Genomic DNA, 20,806 nt, shown 5'->3' with positions numbered 1-20,806 from the left:
TCCTTTTCTTCTCACTAATAGAGCTTTCATTTGGTGGTATTTCATTGCTGCTGACATTTTTACTTTTTTTATATTAATCGAAATTGACAGACATTTTTGCAAAAAAATTTCATTTTTCACTTTCAGTTGTAAAATTTTTCAAATAAAACTACATTTCTATATACATTTTTCTCTAAATTTATTGTTCTACATGTCTTTGATTTTAAAAAATGCAATAAGTGTATATTTATTGGTTTGCGCAAAAGTTATAGTGTTTACAAACTATGGTACAAAAATGTGAATTTCCGCATTTTGAAGCAGCTCTGACTTTCTGAGCACCTGTCATGTTTCCTGAGGTTCTACAATGCCCAGAAAGTAGAAACACCCCACAAATGACCCCATTTCGGAAAGTAGACACCCTAAGGTATTCGCAGATGGGCATAGTGAGTTCATGGAAGTTTATTTTTTGTCAAAAGATAGCGGAAAATGATTGTAAGAAAAAAAAAAGTCTCATATTCCACTAACTTGTGACAAAAAATTGAACTAACCATACCCCTCACGGAATACCTTGGGGAGTCTTCTTTGCAAAATGGGGTCACATGTGGGGTATTTATACTGCCATGGCATTTTAGGGGCCCTAAAGCATGAGAAGTAGTTTGGAATCCAAATGCGTAAAAATGCCCTGTGAAATCCTGAAAGTACTCATTGGAATTTGGGCCCCTTTACGCATGTTGGCTGCAAAAAAGTGTCACACATGTGGTATCGCCGTACTCAGGAGAAGTATGGCAATGTGTTTTGGGGTGTCTTTTTACATATACCCATGCTTGGTGAGAGAAATATCTCTCTAAAAGACAACTTTTCCAAATTTTTTATACAAAGTTGTCATTTGACAGAGATATTTCTCTCACCCAGCATGGGTATATGTAAAAATACACCCCAAAACACATTGCCCTACTTCTTCTGAGTACAGCAATACCACATGTGTGACACTTTTTTGCAGCCTAGCTGCACAAAGGGGCCAAAATTCTAAAGAGCACCTTTAGGATTTCACAGGGCATTTTTTACGCATTTGGATTCCAAACTACTTCTCACGCTTAAGGGCCCCTAAAATGCCAGGGCAGTATAAATACCCCACAAGTGACCCCATTTTGGAAAGAAGACACCCCAAGGTATTCCGTGAGGGGCATGGCGAGTTCTTAGAATATTATTTTTTTGGCACAAGTTAGCGGAAAATGATTTATTTATTTATTTTTTCTTACAAAGTCTCATATTCCACTAACTTGTGACAAAAAATAAAATTTTACATGAAATTACCATACCCCTCACGGAATACCTTGGGGTGTCTTCTTTCCAAAATGGGGTTACATGTGGGGTATTTATACTGCCCTTGCATTTTAGAATAGGAAACGTAGGGCAATGTGTTTTGGGGTGTCTTTTTACATATACCCATGCTGGGTGAGAGAAATATCTCTCTAAAAGACAACTTTTCAAATTTTTTTATACAAACTTGTCATTTGACAGAGATATTTCTCTCACCCAGCATGGGTATATGTAAAAAGACACCCCAAAACACATTGCCCTACTTCTCCTGAGTACGGCGATACCACATGTGTGACACTTTTTTGCAGCCTAGGTGCGCAAAGGAGCCCAAATTCCAATGAGTACCTTTTAGGAGGGCATTTTTAGGCATTTGGATTCCAGACTTCTTCTCACGCTTTAGGGCCCCTAAAATGCCTGGGCAGTATAAATACCCCACATGTGACCCCATTTTGGAAAGAAGACACCCCAAGGTATTCCGTGAGGGGTATGGCGAGTTCATAGAAGATTTTTTTTTGGGCACAAGTTAGCGGAAATTTTTTTTTGTTTGTTTTTTCTCACAAAGTCTCCCTTTCCGCTAACTTGGGACAAAAAGTTCAATCTTTCATCGACTCAATATGCCCCTCAGCAAATACCTTGGGGTGTCTTCTTTCCAAAATAGGATCATTTGTGGGGTGTCTGTACTGCCCTGGCATTTGAGGGTATCTGCAATCATTACATGTATGGCCAGCATTAGGAGTTTCTGCTATTCTCCTTATATGGAGCATACGGGTAATGAGACTTTTTTTTCCGCTCAACCTCCGGGCTGAAAGAAAAAATTTATGGCACAGATTTCTTCATTCGCATCGATCAATGTGGATTAAAAAAAATCTCTGTAAAAAAATGAGTAAAGAAAAAAAAGGAGGGGAAAGGCGTCTGTCTGCCAGGACATAGAAGCTCCGCCCAACATCCAAACCCACTCAGCTCTTATGCCCTGGCAAACCCGATTTCTCCATTCATATCAATCGAATAAATCATTGCCGGAATTTTTTTTAATATACAAAGTGTTTTCCAAAGCATATGAACATAAGCCTCGGCAAACATATCTTTTTTACTGCAGAGAAATCTCGTCTTGCAGTGCCGCATACACCAACTTTTGTGTAATCTGACAGCAGCGCAATGCTTCTGTCAGAATGCACATCAGTGCTGCAAGGTGGTCGGTTGGTCCACCTAGAAGGTAAAAAAACAAAACAAAAAAAGGCCACAAATGCAATAAATTTATTAACATTAACTTTAGATAACATTTGAAACAGAACATTAACTTTTAAAAACTTTATTGAACTTTTGAAACATTAACTTTTTTGCTTACCTGTGATTTATTTTTATTTTTAACTTTATAGGTCAAACCTCTCCTTCCCCATGGGACAATGTGCGAAGCGCAAATCGCCCAGAGATGTAGCGAAGTATATTATGCACTTTGTCCCAGGTGAAAGGAGAGGTTTGCAGCAGCTGTGAGTGAAAGGGCCCTAAGAGCCCTGTGTGCCTGTCCTGTGTGATGCAATCCCTATACTAATAGTGTACCTGTGTGTGGTACTTCCAGAAACACTCCCCTAGGCAAAGGGCAAGGTTGTCAGGGCAGTCAGGACAGAAATAGCGGGTGTCAGGCCTTATTCCACTCCTGCTACAGACACGACATTTTTTTCGGGGTGGCGCTTGGTTTGAGGTACCAGCAATGACATTGGGAAAATGTCGCTCGTGTAGACGGCTCACTACACTGGTGGTTGGGGCCACGGAACCTCCTGGATACAGGAGGTTCTCGATGATCTCTTCCTGAAATTTAAGGAAGGATCTTCTTCTCCCAGCCTTACTGTAGAGAACAAAACTATTGTACAGTGCCAATTGAATTAAATATACAGACACCTTCTTATTCCAGCGTCTGGTCCTGCGGGAAAGTAAATAAGGAGCCAACATCTGGTCATTGAAGTCCACCCCTCCCATGAGTGAATTATACTTGTGGACACAGAGGGGCTTTTCAATGACTCCAATTGCTCGTTCAATTTCGATTGTTGTGTCTGCGTGAATGGAGGAGAGCATGTAAACGTCACGCTTGTCTCTCCATTTCACTGTGAGCAGTTCTTCGCTACACAAGGCAGCCCTCTCCCCCCTTGCAAGACAGGTGGTAACGAGCCGTTGGGCTAAGCCCCGGCGACTAGGTCGCGCAGTGCCACAGCAGCCAATCTGTTATAAAAACAAATACCTGAAGAGTGGCACACTTGTGTAAAAATTGTCCACATAAAGATGGTACCCCTTGCCAAATAAGGGTGACACCAAGTCCCAGACTGTCTTCCCACTGCTCCCCAGGTAGTCAGGGCAACCGACCGGCTCCAGGGTCTGATCTTAGACTCGAAATTTGTATGCGTATAGACTGTGGCCCTTTCACAGAGCTTATATAATTTGACCCCATACCGGGCGTGCTTGCTTGGGATGTATTGTTTGAAGCCAAGGTGCCTGCTAAAATTTATAAGGGACTCGTCTATGCAGATGTTTTGCTCGGGGGTATACAAATCTGCAAATTTGGTTTTAAAGTGGTCTATGAGGGGCCGAATTTTGTGGAGCCGGTCAAAAGCTGGGTGGCCTCTGGGAAGAGAGATGCTGTTGTCACTAAAGTGCAGGAAACGCAGGATGGTCTCAAATCGTGTCCTGATATGGCAGCAGAGAACATGGGCATGTGATGAATTGGGTTCGTGGACCAATATGACCGCAATTCATGCTTTTTTGTTAGGCCCATGTTGAGGAGAAGGCCCAGAAAAGTTTTAAATTCAGAAACTTGGACAGGTTTCCACCGGCAAGACTGGGCATAAAAGCTTCCCGGGTTGGTGGCTATAAATTGAGTGGCATACAGGTTTGTTTCTGCCACGACTAAGTCCAAGAGCTCCGCAGTCAAGAACAGCTCAAAAAACCCCAGTGCTGATCCGATCTGAGCTGTCTCAACCCAAACTCCAGACTGGGCGGTGAAAGGGGGAATTACTGGTGCGGCTGAAGTTGGGGGCTGCCAATCAGGGTTTGCCAGCACCTCAGGGACTCTAGGGGCTCTATGGGCCTGTCTGTGCGGTGGCTGCGACGGGGGAACTAATGCACGTGCCACCGTACCAGCTTCAACTGCCCTTCTGGTGCTCGCCACTTCACCATGTTCTACGGCAGTGCTGGTACTAGGTCCAGGATGAGCTGCGTTGCTGGTGTATGCCTCACCACGTAATCCGACAGCGTCAGCCCCACTCTGCTGCCCTTGAACCTGTGGTCTAGCAACACGGGGCCTGGTATCAGGGACCTTAACCTCATCGTCCGAACTTTAGGTCAGACTGCCACTGATTTCTACAGGTTCATATTCTGACCCGCTGGGTTTGTCAGATGAGGGTTCTCATTCCTCATCCGACTGGGTCATAAGCCTGTAGGCCTCTTCAGAAGAATACCCCTTACTTGCCATTTGGTCAACTAAATTTAGGGGGTATTCCCTGAGACTACCCAAGAAAAAAAGCAAGCCTGTCTTACAAATGGGAGGCTAGCGAAGTACAGGAAGCCGCTACGATTGATAAAAAATGTCAAAACTGATTTTTTTTTTTATCGCCGCAGCGCTTAAAAAGTGATTGTGCAGTGATAAAAAAATAAATACATTTTTTTGTCACTGCGGCGGGGCGGGTGTGGGTGAACGCACGTGTGGGCGACCGATCAGGCCTGATCGGGCAAACACTGCGTTTTTGGCGGAGGGCAAACTAAGGTGACACTAATACTATTATAGCTCTGACTGTGATCAGTGACTGCAGTGAGGTGGGCTGGGCGCTAACCGACGCTAACTACCTAACAAAGGGGCCTAAACTAACCTAAAACCTAACCGTCAATACTAGTGAAAAAAAAGTTACAGTTTACACTGATCACTTTTTTCCCTTTCACTAGTGATTGACAGGGGTGATCAAGGGGTTAATTGGGGTGATGGGGGTGATCTGGGGCTAAGTGTAGTGTTTGGTGTACTCACAGTGATGTGTGCTCCTCTGCTGGGACCAACCAACGAAAAGGACCAGCAGAGGAGCACAGAAGCCATTTAACACCTTATATTTATAAATATGAGGTGTTAAATGGCTTCTGATTCGATTTTTTAAAAGTCACCAAATTTGGACTCATCAGACCAAAGCACAGATTTCCACTGGTCTAATGTCAATTCCTTGTGTTCTTTTGCCCAAACAAGTCTCTTCTGCCTTAGCAGATATTCTACCATGAAGGCCTGATTCACACGGTCTCCTCTTAACAGTTGTTCTAGAGATGTGTCTGCTGCTAGAACTCTGTGTGGCATTGACCTGGTCTCTAATCTGAGCTGCTGTTAACCTGCGATTTCTGAGGCTGGTGACTCGGATGAACTTATCCTCCGCAGCAGAGGTGACTCTTGGTCTTCCTTTCCTGGGGCGGCCCGCATGTGAGCCAGTTTCTTTGTAGCGCTTGATGGTTTTTGTGACTGCACTTGGGGACACTTTCAAAGTTTTCCCAATTTTTCGGACTGACTGACCTTCATTTCTTAAAGTAATGATGGCCACTTGTTTTTCTTTACTTAGATGCTTTTTTCTTGCCATAATACAAATTCTAACAGTTTATTCAGTAGGACTATCAGCTGTGTATCCACCTGACTTCTCCACAACGCAACTGGTGGTCCCAACCCCATTCATAAGGCAAGAAATACCATTTATTAAACCTTCACACCTTTAAACCATTTCAGGTGACTACCTCTTGAAGCTCATCAAGAGAATGCCAAGAGTGTGCAAAGCAGTAATCAAAGCAAAAGGTGGCTACTTTGAAAAACCTAGAATATGACATATTTTCAGTTGTTTCACACTTTTTTGTTATGTATATAATTCCACATGTGTTAATTCATCGTTTTGATGCCTTCAGTGTGAATCTACAATTTTCATAGTCATGAAAATAAAGAAAACTCTTTGAATGAGAAGGTGTGTCCAAACTTTTGGTCTGTACTTTATATCTGTACTTCTCCAAAGCATTTGACACTGTACCACATAAAAGGTTAGCATATAAAATGAGAATGCTTGGACTGGGAGAAAATATCTGTATATGGGTAAGTAACTGGCTCAAAGATAGAAAACAGAGGGTGGTTATTAACGGTACACACTCAGATTGGGTCACTGTCACTAGCAGAGTTACTCAGGGGTCAGTATTGGGCCCCATTCTCTACAATATATATATTAATGATCTTGTAGAAGGCTTGGGCAGAGAAGTAGCAGATCAGGTTTAATACTGACAAATGTAAAGTTATGCACATGGGAAGGAATAATGCAAATCACCCGTACATACTAAATGGTAAAATACTGGGTAACACTGACATCGAAAAGGACCTAGGAATTTTAATAAACAGCAAACTAAGCTGTAAAAAACAGTGTCAGGCAGCTGCTGCCAAGGCCAATAAGATAATGGGTTGCATCAAAAGGGGCATAGATGCCTGTGATGAGAACATAGTCTTACCACTTTACAAATCACTAGTCATACCACACATGGTGTACTGTGTACAATTCTGGGCTCCTGTGACCAAGGCAGACATAGCAGAGCTTGAGAGGGTTTAGAGGATGAAAACTAAAGTAACTGGAATGGGGCAACTACAGTACCCTGAAAAATTAACAACATTAGGGTTATTCACTTTAGAAAAAAGACGACTGAGGGGAGATATAATTACTATGTATAAATATATCAGGGGGCAGTACAGAGATCTCTCCCATCATCTATTTATCCCCAGGACTGTGACAAGGGGACATCCTCTGCGTCTGGAGGAAAGAAGGTTTGTACACAAACATAGAAGAGGATTCTTTACGGTAAGAGCAGTGAGACTATGGAACTCTCTGCCAGAGGAGGTACTGATGGTGAGGACAATAAAAGAATTCAAGAGGGGCCTAGATGTATTTCTGGAGTGTAATAATATTACAGGCTATAGCTACTAGAGAGGGGTTGTTGATCCAGGGAGTTATTCTGATAACCTTATTGGAGTCGGGAAGGATCCCCCCTTTAAGTGGGGAAAATTGGCTTGTAGCTCAGTTGTTGTTTTTTTGCCTTCCTTTGGATCAACTTGCAGGATACCAGGCCAAACTGGATGGACAAATGTGTTTTTTCGGCCTTATATACTATAATACTATAAAAAAATAATTAACGCCTTCCTGCTGTAGTCAGAGGAGGAAGGAGTTAATTCACAGACTGCAATTTCACGATTAAATTTACAGCCAGCAGGGGACACTCTCACATCAAGAAGAACACGCCCCTGACAGCTTTTTCACTTCACACTGCGATAGATCACTGTACACAGTGATGACACAATGGGAGACCACTATGCCTGTTCTCTTGCATACCTACTGTGACCACAGAGTAATGACAGCATGGTCACAGAGATCCATGGGGCAGATTGCAATGTAACCTGATTCTCTTATACGTTGGGTTAAAGATAAAAGCTTACTGCCATGACGTATATAATTGTGTAGCAGTAAGCAAAGGGTTAAAGAGCTCAGCTCCACTTTAATGGATAATATATACGAACATTTAGCTGAGGTACCTGAGTTGTTATATACCAGAACATTATTGGAGAAGCTGTACATATGCTAGCATGGCAATGGCATATTACAAAATATGTTGTCACTATAGTATTCAATTAAAAAAAAAGGTAGAGAAATGAACATCTATGTAATTCAAGAACACCATGAGACTGCAGAACAGCAGTTGCAGTCACAGAGCACAGGCTTATTCTGCACAAAATTCTTACTCATAATGAAAGGGAGCCAAAATCCAACTTGAAAGAGCACATCTTCTGAGGAGATGAGCACCATCCTAATGCACTAGTACTCCACTAGTTCAGCTCTAATCTCTTTGGCAGTTGTTCTGGGCTCTTTGGTTACCATTTGTAGTAGCCATCTCCTCAATTTGTCATCAATTTTCCTCTGGCGGACGATTCAAGGAAGGTTGGCTACAGTCCCGTAGACCTTAAACTTCTGAATAATATGTGTGGCTGCTGTAACGGGAACATCAAGCTGTTTGGAGATGATCTTAGAGCCTGTACTTTTAACATGTTTGTAATTTTTTTCTAATCTCCTGAAACAACTCTCTTCTAAGCTTTCTTTGGTCCATGTTCAGTGTGGTATGCATCAGGGACTATTTTTCACCCATTAAAAATAAAGACTGACCAATAACAAGGTTTAAGATACCTGTGATGCTAATTATAGAACATACCTTAATTTAACATGTCCCTAAGGTCAAATTATTTTTAATGTTTTCTAGGGGTACCGTCATTTTTGTCCAGGTCAGTTTCCTTATTTATGATTGTGTTGAACCAAAATTCAAAAGCAGTGTGTCACGGACGGTGTACAGGAAACAAGACAATGCAACATGCATATATGACTCACTGGATCCAAAGCTAAGGAACCAAGAGGGAGACCCCTGCACAAAACCTGGCACTTTCCCTGGCTGCTCAGCCTATGCAAAAATCCCAGAGGTGGATGGTTGCATATCCACGTACCTCGACTATATAACACCTGAACACCCTACAATAGTGAGGGGACACGACCACCGGCTCCCTACACCAGACACGGAGGGAGTCAGGGTCACCTGGGATCCAGCAAACAGAAAATAACAGATAAATGTACAGCACTTAACTTAGTAGCAGACTGGGAAATAGGATCAGCATGCACACACACTCCAGGAAGAAGTATAAGCCGACCAGTAATGTATTATGGGGAGGAATTTAAAGGGAAGCAATCAGTCCAACTACATGACAGCTGAGAGAGGCTAACGAGATGAGGAACTGAACAGCACAACAAAGAAAACTCAAGGAGGAGGTTCTGAAAGGCTTCTGTCAGAGCTTCTCAGCTGTCTGTTTGTGACACAGTGTTTAATTTTCAATAGCTGCTTTTTCAGTAAACTTTCATGTAAGCCCTTCCCTGCTGGGAGTGTATAAGACCTGCTGTAGTCTCTGTTTCCGCATGGAAGGGAACATAATCCAGCCATTAGGAAGCATGTGAAGTGCATGGCTGCAGCAGTAAAGTTCAGAAGAAGAGACAGTCTCTCTCCTGCATGTTCGTGTAAAAGTACTGCCAGGAGCTCCATTCATTTCCCAGCTGGGAGTGTGCAAAGAAATTATGTACCTGGCTCAGGACATAGACCGGTGGTTACTGTGGCTTTGATTTTCTGATACAGAGCTCAAACCTCCCAGTATAGGTTTACATTTAAAATATAATACTCTGCTCCCATTTCAGGAAGCTTGGGAGCTCACTGCATACCAGTTTATTATTGCAATCAAATGTTCCTATAACAATATGCAGTTAACTTCCCTTTAATGACTGCTGCAAACAGCCAGCATGTTATCTCTTAAATCTAGGTGTATACAGCCTATTTACTTCTCTGTATTAGAAAAGTACTGATGAACTATCCTATCCAGCTGCTTTCTCCTTACAATCCTGCCATGCACATAATTGTTGTTAAATGTTCTCCTGATAGTGGTCTCATGAACATTAACATTAACTAATGTGATTAAGGCCTTTAGTTGCTTGTGCAATGAGCCGGACCGTGGTACGGTTACACGGACGCCAATTATGCAGTGGGTCAGGATATGTGTATAATAGTCTATGGTTTTTGTTTGTGACGCCAATTGCAGCGTGCTCAGGGTACAGTCTCAGGGCCCTTTAAGGTGTGGCAACTCACGTACCAGGTGAGGAATGCCAGAGTGATATAATGTCTCTATGTAGTGGTAGGTATAGTGTCAACGGTGTCTCCTACCTTGGTACGGCTGGATTCCTGGATCCTGGCTCACTTGCAATAAATGAGTGTGTTGCTAGTAGGAGTAATTGAGGAACTTGTAGTAATGAATGAGATCCAGACTTGGGATATAATTCAATTTGTCTTTACTGGAGGCAGCATTAATCCATATGAGTTACAGCAATAGTCTTGGGTCCCAGCAGGCATTGGCAATGTATGGCAGGGATCAATATCGCTTCTGCTTCTATCATGTGCCTGGAGCTCTCTTGCAGGATTAGTCGTCTGCTTATGGCTCTGTAATATGTGGCAGGAATCTATCTTCTGCTTTATCTATCTTCTGCTGTGTATTGGACTGACTAGCTGAGGAGGAATTTGGCTTCCCCTGGTCTCTGGATAGTTACTCACAGTTAGCTCACAGGAAATGGCTCTTCCTGGAGGTGTCTGCTTGCTTGTCACCAGTTGAGGCTGAAGGGCTCAGACTGGGAAAGCTCTCTGGTCTCAATCGAGACAGGGTCCTGGATTGGGATCCCTATTTCTGGGAGCTCCTACCAACACAGCCTTCCCCTAGCAGGGGTGGCTGGCACACTAACTATAACTTACTTTCCTCCCCATGAGACAGGACATGGGCCAGCCCACTTCTGCTCATAGAGGGAGAGCTAAACTGGAATAAACTATTCCAGTTTAGAAACACTAAACTGACACTAAGGCCTTGCTAAACATTGCTGCCACCTGCTGGTGTACATGGAAGTTACAGCAAATATACATAACGCTTTCAATGCACATTTGTGAGGATGTGATATTAAATTACTCAAGATGACAGTACAAATACACTTAACAGGCTGTAGCGGGGTAAAGGTTATTCGTAACATAACTCTGGGATGTTACACTTAAACGTTACCTGGATTCCTTTGTGACCTTGTAGACTATTACAGGACTTACTCTTGGTCAACCACTCATGGGGAAGGTACTAATGATCTGACTGTGGATTGGTAGACTCCAAAATCTTTAGAGATGGTTTGGCAACCATTTCCAGCCTAATGAGCATCAACAACCCTTCTTCTGAGAAACCAGTGTTGTGAATATCAGACTTTTATCGATCCAAGTTCTTTAAATAACAAATTGCGGTCCGAAATGTACAGAATGGCTGCATAACGACCGTGTGCATGAGGTCTTATACTTTATGTCTGTGGAGGTTCCATTCCTGGTTTTGGCTTACAATCACTGATGTAAATCACTGACCAAAACACTGACGTGTGGATGAGGCCTTATGTAGGCTTTTTGGACTATGCATGTAAGGAAATAAGCTGGAAAAAAATTGTGTATTTGTAGTCCAATGGAAAAATATCTGTATGCCATTCTGTTCCGCAATTTCAAGAATGGGTGCGGACCCATTCATTCATTCTCAATGGGGCAGGAATGGATGCGGAGAGCACACTATGTGCTCTCCGCATCAGCATTTCTGGAGCACGGCCCCGATCTTCCGGTCCGCAGCTCCAGAAAAAAATAGAAATAGGTCAGTTCTATGGGGGTGCAGTTCCTGCTAATATTCTGCAACTTTGCACAGCTATTGAAGCGGAGTGGACCAAGATTCCACAGGCCACAATCAACAACGTGATCAACTCTATGCGACGGAGATGTGGCAACCAGATTTTTTTTTGCCCCCCCCCCAGTAAGGCAAAAAAAAATCTGGTTCTAGTGATATTCTCCAGTCCTCGCTAGGCAAAATTACAATGGCATTTCTTGCCCATGGGCCCTACAGTCACAGTCAGATATGCTCCAAGCCCAAGCATAACACTTAAATAGTCCAACATCCTTTTCTTTAGGCATTTCATGCATTTTGGACACACCTCCTCTGCTTGGTCTGAAACAATTGTCTGCAACCTTAAATCTTCCATCCACAGGTAACTATTGATTAGAAGAAAAGATCAGAAAACCCCTTTAACTTGTAGTGCCTTTGTCATAGATTTTTGCCTTGTTTCCTAACTTTTTTGTGAAAACGCCCCCACTTCTCAGGCATGGCAAAGATGGATCATTATCTGTATACTGTAACATTACTATATTGAACATGATCAAATTACCTTTAACTACTACAAGCACTTTAGGTCAAATTGTACAATTTTAAACTAAAGCCAGTCTTTTTAAAATCATGATTAAAAGAACTATATCAGAAATAATTGAAATAAAAAGATTTAATTTGTGTTTTTGTGCATTGAAATAATTACACACTTACCCTAACAAATTACAGAATCACATTAAAGTGGCTTTTAATAGTCACTTCTGCTTTTAACATTAGGCTAAGGGATCTACACAAATTTGGACAAATGTTCTGTTCTAGTTTTTTCTAGGCGGCTATAAATCAACTAATTTGGTTATTATTTTTAAATGCAAAAAAAAACACAGAAGGAACCATCAAACTGTTCCTACAAAATGTCACTTCTGAGGAAACCACTTAAAGGGGTTGTGCCACCAATTTATTTATTTTTTAAATCTTTGAAAACTTTTGTGATTGCAAGTAAATAAAATTTTTGGCTAGCCACTGAGTTATTTACTGAAATCTATCTGCATGGTGCCACCTGCTGTTTGCCCTTTTTCTAAATTCTCTGTCCAGCATCTACATCCTTCACCTGCCAACAGCTGCAACATAAATTACGCCCCCTGAGAACACCCCTTGAGCTACAAGCAATTTCAGCAATGAATGGGCAGATCACTGGTTTCATGTGAGGTACAGGGCTGGTTCTAGCTTTGTTAGAAAGATACTGGCATATACTATATGATGTCTAATTTGCATTTATTACATTACTCATGGGACAACCCCTTTAAGTTTCTGACCGGTTTCAATACGCAATAATTTTTTTATTCTGGCCTTCTTTATCTATTCCTTTCTACTTTCACAAACATAATTGTATTTGAAAGAGCAGCACATTAATTATAGCACATGCTAATTTTCCTAGGTGAAGTTTCTGCCAGGATTTAGGCACATAAGGGGTCATTATTTATAGGAAGTATTCTACCTTTTGGCATACTTTTGTCGCAGATGTGGTCACAAATGGGATTTGCGGCTGACTCTGCAACTTTTACCCACTCACGCCACTTTTCCGAGGTGGTGGGAAAAGGGGCTGTATGAAGGGGCAAGCCCATCTGATACATCATTATATACTATTTTATGGCCTAGAAAATTACTTAAATCTACGACAGCAAGGGAGCCTAAGTTATGTAGAGGCCTGCACGTCTAAATTGTCAGTCTTAGTAAATATTCCCCATAACCCGGTCTTAAATCCCAGCAGTAACAACTGAGGTTGCTTTCACACAGTCATTGTTTAGTCAGTGTTCGATCAGTAATTGTAAGCCAAAACCAGGATTGGAGCCTCCACAGACATAAGGTATAATCAAAATATCTGCACTATGTTTAGAGCCGCAATTGGTTTTGGCTCACAATCACTGATGAAAATCACTGACCAAACACTGACTATGTGAAAGTAGCTTAAGTATGTGATCATAACCAACGATAGCTCCAGTCTGGTATTCCATTTGTGGTATTCTAAAGGATTCTGCCGACATTATTAGGCAACTGATCAAGTAATATTAGATGTAGTGGATCCAGATACGTATGCAACTTGCATATTTGGCTTTTTCCCTTTCCATGTGCTTACAGTCAGGTCCATAAATATTGGGACATCGACACAATTCTAACATTTTTGGCTCTATACACCACCACAATGGATTTGCAATTAAATGAACTGAATGATGGGAAGAGAAGTGTATGGAGAAGGAAAGGAACTGCTCATGATCCTAAGCATACCACCTCATCAGTGAAGCATGGTGGTGGTAGTGTCATGGTGTGCAGTGTCCCACTATGTGGCCGTGGGCACCGCAAACTTGTTTTATTGTGTTTTATTGTCATGTACTATGCCTGTATGCTGTACTTTATCTCATGTCATATTCTCCCATGTCACTATGTGATTTTTACATGTAAGATCCTTTACACAGGCCTAGTTAGGGTGCACTACACTAGTTTCTCCACTAGATGGGGCAGTATTACAGTCTATATATAGCTTAGCTCAGGCCCAGGTAGGGTGTGTCTAGTGAAGTTTGGTCCGTGTGCAGCCATGATGTAGCTGCCTGCTGAAGGGAGGCCTCCTGCTCGCTCCCTGTTGGCTCCACTGTCCAGGGTTAAAGCCCACAAGATTCAGCCCAGAGGTGAGACGTCCACTTCTACAGCTTACTCCTTCGGGGTGACCAGTGAACAGCTGCAACTGCAGGTATTCAAGGGGATTATTATATATAGAGTTTAAACCCTGAGGACAGATAGGCCATCTGCCGGAAAAGCACTGGAAAATAGAGGTTCGAGGATTCTGAAAACCACCTTTAATTCAGGTTAGAATCAGGTGAGAGTTATTACCAGCCTAAGACTTTTTATACTTCTAAAGCCTAGTCTGAAGCTGTAGCTTTTATATATAAAGACTAAAAGCCTGTTTTTATCTGAGGACTTAGATCACCCTACCCACGTATGCATAAGACTGTATAAGACTGTATGCATAAGACTGTATTTCATACTTGGATGTACCAACAGACTGTTTTATACTTGGATGTTACCATTACCAGGAGCAACGTTCAGTAAATGTTATAAGCTGGATTGCATCATCCTTGTCTCAGTCCCTAATTCCTCAGTTAACACTATAGTAAATGATTGTACCACCATAAAAGGTACTGGCGTCACGACTACAAGGGACCTTGCCATATGCACATTAATACAGACAATGAAGGGCACCTCGAACCACCATCTGGCCTGTGTCCCTTGCACCAGAGTGTGCCCTAGAGAATTCCTGTGCCGTTCTCCTCATCACTTGTGCAGGCCTGCTCAGGGACGACATAACCGTGAGTAACCAGAACTGTATTTACCTCGGTCCACCTATTGCTCACAACGTGACTTCACGAACAATTCTCCTGTCGGTCTGGCATACTGCAGCGTGGGCATGTATGGCTGCCAATGGAACTGGTTCTCTTGTATGGCGTGGGCATGTATGGCTGCCAATGGAACAGGTTCTCTTGTATTTATTGATGATGTGACTGCTGACAAAAGCAGCAGGTAGAATACCAGAGTGATGGGAAGAGAAGAGTATGGAGAAGGAAAGGAACTGCTCATGTTCCTAAGCATACCACCTCATCAGTGAAGCATGGTGGTGGTAGTGTCATGGCGTGGGCATGTATGGCTGCCAATGGAACTGGTTCTCTTGTATTTATTGATGATGTGACTGCTGACAAAAGCAGGAGGATGAATTCTGAAGTGTTTCGGGCAATATTATCTGCTCATATTCAGCCAAATGCTTCAGAACTCATTGGATGGCACTTCACAGTGCAGATGGACAATGCACTGCCCACTCCAGAAACCGATATCTCATCATCCGAACAAGAATACTCTGATTCTGAATCACAGCGTAACTGGGGGAAGAACACAAAAAGGGGTGGTCAGAGAGGAGGGGGACGAGGGCGCTCCAATAATAAAAAATGGCCAAGATCATACGACCGCAGAAGGGGATTGGACGACTATACCTCACCCTCTCCTCCCTCATCCTCTTCTACCTTACCCAACCCTATACCTGTAACCCAAGGGGATTTTTTGGCAAGAGGGGGACCCTACCAACTCCGGGATCACACCTAGGCAGGAGTGAGGTAGGAGAAAGTGATCAGCTACAGATCATTAATTTATCCCCTCGAACGTTTAATGTAGCTGAAGAAGCCTTACTCAGGCGAGGACTATCTTTTGTTCCCACCACAAGATTCGACCCATTTACATGGGTCAAAGATCTTCATTTGTTTGCCAGAAAGTTAAAATGGTGCAAATTCATGAAAAAGAGCAACCGTAACACCTGTGAACAGTTGGGCTTGCAGGAGAGTGAGTTCGTAGACTTTAGGACATTGTGTGATTTACATGAGGAGAGTTCCCGTATACAGGGCCAGGGCCCCTTCACGGATTCCGTCCCAAAAGTAAAAAGGCACCACCTCCTATGAACTATGACCATATCGAGATTTTTTTACGAATGGTAACAGAGGATTTGGATAATTTGCCCCCTAATAAATCCTACTTCCATAATCTGTCCGGCAAGGAAATGGAGGCCCTGCGCACCCTTGAGCGGGATGCCTCAATCGTTATTAAACCGGCAGACAAGGGAGGAAATCTCGTAATTCTTGGGCACCTCCAATATAAAGTGATGTGTAGACAACTGTTAAATGACAAAGGCTGTTATCGTATCCTACCCTCCGATCCCACAGAGAGATTTCTGGGGGAACTCACATCTATACTTAATGATGGACTACTAAAGAGAGTAATCAGCGATGCAGAGTATCGATTCTTGTTGCCTAGCACACCCCAGACAGCCACATTTTATGGGCTACCCAAGATTCACAAGGGTATTTCCCCCCTAAAAGGTCGCCCCATTGTGTCTGGGGTACTCTCATTAATACAGAATAGTGGTATCTATACAGATAACATACTTAAGAGTTTTGTGTCCTCATTACCCTCTCACACAAGAGACACGATGGACTTCTTGCGCAAAATCGAAGCTCTCAACATCGATCCGTCGTGTTCTCTTGGAAGTATAGATGTGGAAGCACTCTATAGTTCTATCCCCCATGAAAAAGGCCTTATGGCGACATCAGAGTTTTTGAAAACCAGAGCCGTTTGTCATAAACCACACAACATCTTTGTAGTGACCCTTCTTGAGTTCGTTTTGACTCATAACTTCTTCCTCTTCGACGGGCAATTCTTCCATCAGCTCAGGGGGACCGCCATGGGGAGTCCCTGTGCTCCGACCTATGCAAATCTCCTCCTGGGCTGGTGGGAGGATCAAGTGGTCTTTCCTGACACTCAGAAATGGTGGGGTGACAAGATCGTCTTCTGGACCCTATACATTGACGACGTTTTCATCATCTGGAATGGGACTCCGGAGGAGTTTACCCGGTTCGTTGGGGCTTTCAACATCAACGAGCTGGGACTCTTCTTTACCTCGGAGTTTCATCCTGACTCATTAACGTTTTTGGACGTCAGGGTCACAAAAACCGGAGGCGGTCTTGTCACCTCCACCTTCAGGAAGACCACTGCCACCAACAGCCTACTGCACTGGGATAGCCATCACCCAACCACCTTGAAGAAGGGCATACCCCGAGGGCAGTATTTACGGATGAGGAGAAACTGTTCGAACCTAGAGGGGTTTTAGCAAGAATCAAGGAAACTAAAGAAGAGGTTTGCAACACGGGGCTATCCACAGCACATCCTCAGGGAGGCCTTTCACAATGCATCTGCCTGTGAGCAAAGCTCTCTCTTGGTACTCAGAGAATCAAGGGGGAAAAGGGAAGAGTCGATTAGAATTATCTCCATATTAGACACAAGAAACCGTGAAGTCAGGGAGATTATCAATCAATATTGGCCTATCCTCCTGATAGATCCGGACGTGTCAGATATTTATCCTCTCGTCCCAGCATATCGTTTAGAAGGGGGAGATGTCTCCGCGACCGATTAGTTCACAGTCACTACTCAGGACCCGTCCCGAGGGGAACTTGGCTCGATCGTAAGCCGATAGGCACCTTTCGGTGCAGATCCTGTCTAGCCTGTAGAAACATCAATACCTCTAAACAGAACATCTGTTCACTCACGGGCAGAACTTATGATGTAAGGGACTTTATCAATTGCCGCAGCAAGGGGGTCGTGTACCTGGCCCAATGCACGTGTCCCAAGGATTACGTCGGTAAAACCTTTGGGGAATTCCGCAGACGAATCTTGGAACATATGAACGATATTAAAAACAAAAAGGACACACCCATAGCTAATCACATGTGGGAGGTCCACAACGGGAACCCCCAATTAGTCAAATTCTCTGCCTTGGAATTGATTAGACCTTCCCCTAGGAGGGGTGACTGGGACCGGAGGATCCTCCAGAAAGAGATGGAATGGATCTTCCAGTTCCGCTCACAGTCCCCAGGTGGACTAAATGAACAATTAACATTCTCCAGTTTCCTATGAAACACTCGGTCATCCTGTCAGAACAATGCTTCCTCCCTCATGACGGAACTGGATATCGACACATGAAAAGTCATTTTCGTTATCATTAGGACCTTTCCAACGATTAAGGTCATACACTAATATCTCATGTATTTATTACACATAGTACCAACCATCTCCCTAGTAAATATGCCTAGCAAATGTTTCCAGCTTTAACTCATGGGGTGCCAAACCGACACCCATGGGGGATGAGATGCCTCCTTCTGGGATATTACTATTCAGTTATGATCAATAATCCCAATACCTGATATCTATTAATACACTCGTATGAAGATGTATAGGTTTTCCTATCCTACTGGGTAGTATAAGTGCACCAGTGCACCCCCATCCCCCAAGATATACCTATGGAGGAATGACCCATATAATTATATTAATGTGTCACTTTATTTATTCAAATACACTTATGGGTCACTGATATCATTATACTACCAGTATACTCTGTATACTCTATGGCACCTGTGTCCAATAGCAAACTAATGTTAAGTCCTCATGGTCATTGATATTAACATACCCCTTGAGACCTATTATATCTATTCAGGGAGCAACCTTGTCCTTGTCCCCTCCCTTGGCCTCTCCCCATCATCAATATGGGTCCCACCTCTCCTCTCTGGCTTCTTTTAATGTAGGAGCCATTAGCCAGGCTACAACGCCATGGAACGCATAACCACGCCCACGGGAGGCCTCGCTGGAATGCAAGCATACTTGCGATCCAGGCGCCGCGCCCCCGTGATGACGTGGATGGCCCTGATTACGCACTGCCATTTTTAAATCCTGGCGTGCGTTCCATTAGCGATGATCCTTGATACAGTCACACAAGGTGATAACACCGGCGATTTACCTGTTATTGGGAAGGATGAAAGAGAGGGGGGAAACTGGAAATAAGGAGTTGAGCCTGGTATATTATTATGTACACTGATGCACTTATATAGAGTTAAATATACCCATATGAAATCAACCCTATGCACCTGTGACTATGAGGGGCTGGGCATTGACCAGACCACATGATGCCCCATCCACCATGACGATTGGAGGCTCATCACTGGGCACCGCCCCACTTGGAGGCTTAAATTGGCTAGGGAGTAGCACACATATTGGAGCCCAAAATTTTTTTTGTCCGCAGGCCACTGCTGAGGATCTACACAGCATAAGATAAGTACTTATCTAATCTAAATGATCATTTCTATCAGAACTGGCTGTGATTCATTATAGTACACCATAAGTACTGATCTAATCTAAATCATCGTTTCTACCTGAACTGGCTGTGATTCATTATAGCACACCATTGGTGTGGAACGTGTGGTAGCTATATGCGATTCTGGAGGTGCTCCAGCTATTATTTCATTGTTTTGATTTTGGTTTATCTTTGTTAAACCGTGGTGTGTGACCATTAAGCATTGAGTGTGGCCCACCTGACTTCATTGTCTCCTGATGAACCTGTTATCAATAGGGGAAACGCGTTGAGACCAAAAGTTGTTTTTTTATCCACAGGAATTTATCTAGTGTATCTATTCATAGCATTGAATGACCCGGGCATCCATATGGGCCAATCTGTGCGGTAAGGGCCTTTCAAGGACAGATAGTCTAGGCACGGGGACAGAGTGCCTCTACCATGTGGGGGCATCTCTGGGCAGAGAATAAGACCAGGGATATCCTAGGGATACACCAGGGACCCTGTATGATTGCCCAGTACCCGTTTTCAATACCAGGACATCTCTATCTGATCCTTGTTGGCGTCTTACGGTTTTTGTTTGTCTATGTTGTATTCGCATTTAGTCCCCAAGTGAGGGACCCTTTTATCTTATGGTATAAGAATAAAAGTTATGTTTAAGGTAGTTGGCCTCTGTGACACTGCAGATGGACAATGACCCAAAGCATACTGCAAAAGCAACCAAAGAGTTTTTTAAGGGAAAGAAGTGGAATGTTATGCAATGGCCAAGTCAATCACCTGACCTGAATCCGATTGAGCATGCATTTCACTTGCTGGAGACAATGCTGAAGGAAAAATGCCCAAAGAGCAAGCAGGAACTGAAGATAGTTGCAGTAGAAGCCTGGCAGAGAATCACCAGGGATGAAACCCAGTGTCTGGTGATGTCTGTCACGAGGGTGTCAAGAACCACGCCTGACTCCATTATACCCGAGGTCAGGAAGTCGCAGCGGGTGGCTGTGCGCTCTATGTAGAAAGATAGGGCTGTTTCTTTATGGTAGCTTTCTGGGTTTGCTTTGCAACCCTTTTTGGCTCACTCAGGAATCCGTAGCTCCTTCTCCTCAGCTGTTCCTTGTTCAGCACTCCCAACCTCCTTATATTCCCCTCTCCCACTTCTCTGGTTGCCAGATATAGAGCTTCCTGCCTGGACTTCTATACCGACCCACTGGAGCTGTGTTGCTGCATTCCCTGGTTGTTGTTCCAGAACGTTACCCTCCGGATCACTGTTGGGCCTTGGTGGTCTGCTGTTGTCGCCCACCTGGGATTATATGTTTGTCTGTATTTTCTGTCCTCTCCTTGGTGTTTTCCTCTTAGTGTCAGTGGTGCGGACTAGTGATCCCACCGCCCCGTTCACTACATAGGGCTCATCTTAGGGAAAGCCAGGGTTTAGGCACGTGATCGGCGTACGGGTGAGGAACCCGTCTAGGGACGTCAGGGCAGTCAGGTGCCAGACGCAAGGTGAGTCAGGGGTCACCACCTTTCCCTCT

Source organism: Bufo gargarizans, chromosome 2, assembly GCF_014858855.1.
Source record: "Bufo gargarizans isolate SCDJY-AF-19 chromosome 2, ASM1485885v1, whole genome shotgun sequence".
Classification (NCBI taxonomy): Eukaryota; Metazoa; Chordata; class Amphibia; order Anura; family Bufonidae; genus Bufo; species Bufo gargarizans.
This window is presented reverse-complemented; position numbering follows the sequence as displayed.